The following is a 6,000-nucleotide window of genomic DNA, read 5'->3' on the forward strand; positions in this document are numbered from 1 at the left end:
CTTCACTGCTAAAGCTCCTAAGAAATATTCTAGTTCTTATTACCAAGTTTTAGTGGGTCATCACTCTGTCCTAGTCAGATGTTAGGAGAGAATATTTAAAAAAATTTAAAAAGCAGAAATAATTCCTGTCCATATTACCATTTCCACAAATGGAAATATGCTGTGAAATGTGGAAATGCTGTCTCCAACAATGAAAAACCAAAATAGAAGAGGAAATACAAGCTGACCCTAAGGTCTCTGAGAACAAACACTTTTATCTGACTGAACAGCCAGCTTTTCAGGGTGCCTGTATCTGGTAGGGTTTGGTCTGAAAATTTTCCAGCATTTATTTGATTCTTACCTGAAAAAGAAATTGACATTCTTTTGACATTCTCTGCACTCAAATATAGGTTCAATGTTTCATGTAGTGCATGGCATACAGGGTGATGTTATGGTTACCATTTCTCCAGCTCCATCTTCCAATATAAACAAGAGTGTATGAACTTTCAGCTGAAATTCTTTACTTACTGAGCCAAACCTAAGAGTTATTGCCATCTACCTGAACTCTTCTAAAAAACTTCACTCTACTCAAGTGCCACAAATGAGCTAAGTCTCTTTTGAGAGAGTGCATCTCTTGTTTATGATACTCAGAGAGTGAGGTAACATTAAAAAAGCAGAAATCAGCTGAGAAGTATGATTTCAACTGATATGGATTTGGAGCTGATTTAAAATAGCTTCCTGATAACAGACTATTTTTATCTGTATCTTGCATATTTTAAGGATTATACATATTATCCAGTATCTGGCCCTAAAAGTGACAGATCAATTTATGCTCATAAATGTATCAGTGAATAAATCATGCACTCAAGTAAATCTAGTCAGTAATGTCTAGTTGTGCTTTTTCAAAGGCAGATTAATTTGCATACTACAGTCACAGAATTATCAAGAAAAGCTGTAAGAAATCAGGATTTAGGTGAAGAAGTTGGCTGTTTCAGTTTTAATTTCCCCAGCTATTAGTTTGCTGATAATATGAAAGAACTCTAGTCCAGTTTTTTTCTTTTTTTAAACCAACTGTCAAGGAAAAGACCTGCTCAGAACAAGTCAGCTGAGGCATGAAGATTGTGACAGACCATGGAGTAGCAATGACAGATTAGATCTTGACTTCCCTTTTGATTTTTTCCACTTATAATTACCCTGTTCTTTTATTTACTTATATCTTTCTGAATGTTTGCTGCTGAAAACTGGACTCCAGCACCTGCCATTCTAGTGCCTTGGACAGCAGGATGTTCCTTCCTATTTCTTATATGCCAAACTCTTAATAATATAACCTTTCTTTTCAAGGGCAGCACACTATTGACTTGTGTCCAGTTTTACAGCCTTTATATACTTCAGATCCCTTTTTTGCAGTGCAGCTATCTAGTTAAATGTCTGCCTTGTTATATGTGTGCACTTGAACTTCCTGCAGTACTTCATTGGTGTTATTGAATTTTGTTGTACCAGTCTGAGCCCATTTCACCAACTTATCAAAATTATTTTGAATTCTAAACCTACACTCCAAAGTGCTTGCAGCCCCCCTCAGCTCAATTATCTACAAATATGATAAGGAGCTTTTCCACCATTAATATTATTCACGAAAACACTGACTAGAATTATGTGTAGTGCAGCCTTACCTTGTTCCCACCAAATATGATCTTACAGTGTGATGCAGCCTAATGATAATTATGTTAAAACTGTCTCTTTTACCTGCAAGGCATCTGTATTCAATCAGAACTAAAATACCAGACATAGCTCTTTCTCCTGAGAGTGATGGTGCCAAAAACATTTTCCAGTTTCATCCCAGTTCAGTCTGTGCTGCTGCTCTGTTTACTGAGGGAGAGACAGCCAGCAAAGACAAACAGGTTGGTCATTGAAAAGGTTTTGTTTCAAGAAATGGATAGTGGATGCTTAAAGCTACTTCATTACTTTTAGGAGCTTATAAATTGATTATTTCATCATTTATTCAGTATCATTCTGCAAAGATAAAGTTATGTTTACTGATCTCTAATTCCCCAGGTGTTTATTATTCCTTTTCTTAAAGTTAAGATCAATATTTATCCTTCTCCATCCCTTTCAGGTTTCATCCATTCTCCATGAAGCCTGGAAGATAATCACTAACTATTCAAAGATTGATTTGCTCTACAATAAATTTTCTCAAGCCTTGTGACTTGAATGCATATAACTTTCCTGGATACTTAAATATTCTCTGATTTATTTTTATTCTAGTCTGGCCTATGTTCAGATCCCTTTGTTGTTAACAGCAATTTTATGAATCTGATCACTATTAACCTTTTAATGAAAAACAAAATGAAAACTCTGGGATGACATTTCTGCCTCTGGTATGTTATCTGTTAATATCACATTTTCTCCATGAGGCTCAAGACATTTTACTTCATTTTGCCATGCCCTCTAAAGCTTTTATGTATTGTCTATTGTATGTCTATCTTATATTCTTTTTATTTTATTTTATTTTTTTTTTTTTTGGCTATCATTTGCAAGCTTATTACTCATTGCTGAATGTTACACATTTACATTTGTCACTGTTTTGTCTGTTTGTATTTCTGTGCTGTTTTCTCAATCAGCCTTAGCAATTTCCCTCCTTTTATACTTTTGGACAATCTTTATTTGATTCTGAAATACTCAGAAAGCTCCATGCAAGCCCAAATTAGTCTTACCACATTTCCTGTGCAGAATTGTTTAACATCAATATTGTTGGTTCTCGCACTGGTTACAGTACCAAAATAATTTTCCTCATTATTTCCTTGCCCAAGATTCTACCAAATACTGATTTTGTCTGTTTTTGTTTTAGGCTCATCAACAATAATTTCCTTCTCTTATTCTTGTCCACTGAGAAGTCATGAACTCTAAAGAAGTGAAAGCTAAAGTTCTTGTTGCAGAAACTATGGTTTTGAAAAAGCTGGGGTATCTTCTCTTTTATGTTCCTGCTGCTGAACAGGACTAATCTGCCATGGTATTTTGTGATACCAAATATAAGAGGGAAAGAGGATATTTCACAATGTGATAGTCTGCTGAAAAGTACTAATTTTGCATTATAAAGAGTGGACTAGAAAGGAGCTAATAATAAAAATGGCATTTTATTTATATGCTAGGGTTTTCTTGGCATATGTATTAGGAGCAATGTTATTTCAACTCCTATTGAAATGTAGCCATTCCTGTGCAGGCAGAATACAGCAATACTGTGTATTATAAGATTGAAAGCAGTAGAGCCATTATTAGGAAGGATGAAATCCTTTTTGTGGAAAAGCATTATTTGAAATTCACAGATTATTTTCTTTGAAACTGACCAGGAGTTCAGTTGCTCTTTGTGAAAATGGATATTATTTACTTATAATTCATATTAGAAAATTAGCTTTGCATTCTTATGTTCCATAATTATTACATGTTGAGAGTAGTGTCACTTTCTCTAAATATAGTGGAAGCATTCATTGCTGAGTTTATAAATAGGGATCCATTGCTGGATGGGAATGCATGAGCTCCTGGAGAACTTACAGTGCTTCACTCTGACACATGGGCAAGGCCCTTGTACCTTATGGCAGTCTGTGTGCCTCACTAGGCTCAAAATTCAGTTATGAGCAAATAATATCATATATATGGAGCTAAAAATTTCTTGCTAGCCCAGTCAATGCTTTAACAGGCTAATAATTCAAACTAACAAGGAGCATCTTCATCAATAGTATTAACATTTTTATACTAAACCTTCCTAATATTGCTCCCTTGCTCAGTGGTGTTGTCCTCACCATATCAGTGTCCTTCTCAGTACAAGATTGATCCTTCAATACTTCTCAAGCAGAATGGAAAAGGGAACTATAAAATGTCATCAGACTCCTGAGGTCTTTGTCTGATGGAACATGATGCTCATGACATGGATTTCTTCAGTCTTGCATCTGCTTGGATTTATTTTGTATGTTTTTTTCTCACAGATTTCTTATGTGCTGCTTATTTTAATAGTTTTCAGATTATTCAGCTTTTCTGTTTGCTTTTTCCTTTACTACTAGTGCCACATTAGTCATGAGGCTGCCCTTGTACAGTGACACTTGTTGGATGCTTGTTGATTGTCATTTGCAATTGCAATCTGGTATTTCAGATAAACCTTTCAGTTTTGCTCTAGAGTTCTAGATTATTTAACCCACTTGCTGTTATAAACTAAAAATAAGATGAAGATACTTATGACAATAGTTGCCTCACTTCTAGACCATTGATATCATGGATAAACCATACCAAGACAATCCCTGCTAAGTTCTCAGACCCTCTCACTGGAAGGGCAGTTTGAAGCCTTTTGTAAATAACAGCAAAAATGTATTTCCTGGGCTACTCTGTATCTCAACAAAGGGAGTGTGGTGTGGCTATACTCCTAGCTTGGCCCTGTTAAATGTAGCTAAATTAATCTGTGTCACCATTTCTGTTTTTTATGGCTTCAATGTGATTCACCGTTTATGTTTTGTCTAACAGCATTTCTGTTCCTCAATTTCCTCAGTTTAAAATGCAAATAATGTTATTTCCTGGACTGTCATTTGTAAAGTAATTTAATAACCTTTGAGGATGTGCATCTCATTAACTACTAATATTTCCAAATTGTTAGTATAGGGAAGGTCCTAAAATAAGTTTGTTACTTCTGTTTCTGACAACTTAATTATTTGGTACAGTATTTAGAGACATTAATATAACCTTTCCCTTTCCAGCAGTTACTCATGTTTAAGGTACCAAACAACTAATGGAGCTCTGGGAAGCACAGCATCCATTGCAGCTGACTGATTTTATTTGGGAGTACTGAAACAGGTAATAATAACAGAACAAGTCTGTTGAATCACTTTGTAATACTGTATTAATTTATCCTGGGTAATGGAACTGCAGATTGTGGTACGTGCTCTAATTTTTTGCAGCTATAAAATATGTTTTATCTAGATATTCAGCAAAGAAAATATGAGAAACCTTAAATCCTCATCTACTGTAGAATTAGTTATTACTTCTCATCTTGCTTTTGGCCATGAAAATCAGCCAAGAGTCCGATGGGCACTGTTATATTGCTGCAGCATATATTTCTGATGAAATGTTTTCTGTATCTTTCAATGGTGCCATGTGAACAGTTATGCAGGTATGCTACTGCCAAACAAAGGGCTGATGAGCTGTGATGAGGTCAAGGAATTCTACCTCAACATGGAGGTAGAAAGCATGAAAATCAGACTTAAAGGAATGAAAAGGAAAACAGAAATCATGAGCAGGTGTAAAATGGGAGGGTATAGGCTCATGGAGAGTCTGCTGTGCCTGGGGAGGACTGTGCACAACTGTCTCTGTGGTGACTCTCTTGTGAGTTTCTGCAGATAGAGGAGGGATCCTGTGACCTGATCCATGTCTTGGGTCGAAAGTTTCATCAGAGAATATCAGAGAACTATAGAATAATTTGGGCTTGAAGGGACCTTAAATATCATCTGGTTCTAACTCCTCTGCCATGGGCAGGGGAAACTTTCACTAGACCAGTTTGTTCAAAGCCCCATCCAGCCTGGCCGTGGACACTTGCAGGGATGGTGTGTCCAAAACCTCTCTAGTCAACCTGTTCCAATGCCTCACCACCCTCATCTTCTTCTAACATCTAATCTAACCTGCCCTCCTTTTGTTTTAAGCTATCCCTCCTTGTCCTATCACTGTATGTCCTTGTAATATCTAAGGAACAAAAATTTCTAGGGGAAGAGTGTTTCACTTTGTTTTTATTTCTGCATCTGTTTTTCCTCCTGATCACTGACTAACCCAGAAAGGAAGGACCACCAGCCAATAGCTAGAAGGCTGTTCTCAATGGTAAGGGCAGATGACCTTCCAGAGGCTTCAAGCTCAATTCTGGGAGAAGTTAAAGCCTTTTTATACTTCTAAATCTTCAGGAGAGGAAATCCATGAGAGCCATGATACAATTTTGAGTTAGTATGCAATTGGACTGGGAGCAAAAAATGACTGATTTTATTTATTAAAGCAATC

This window comes from Oenanthe melanoleuca, chromosome 1A, assembly GCF_029582105.1.
Source record: "Oenanthe melanoleuca isolate GR-GAL-2019-014 chromosome 1A, OMel1.0, whole genome shotgun sequence".
Taxonomy (NCBI): Eukaryota; Metazoa; Chordata; class Aves; order Passeriformes; family Muscicapidae; genus Oenanthe; species Oenanthe melanoleuca.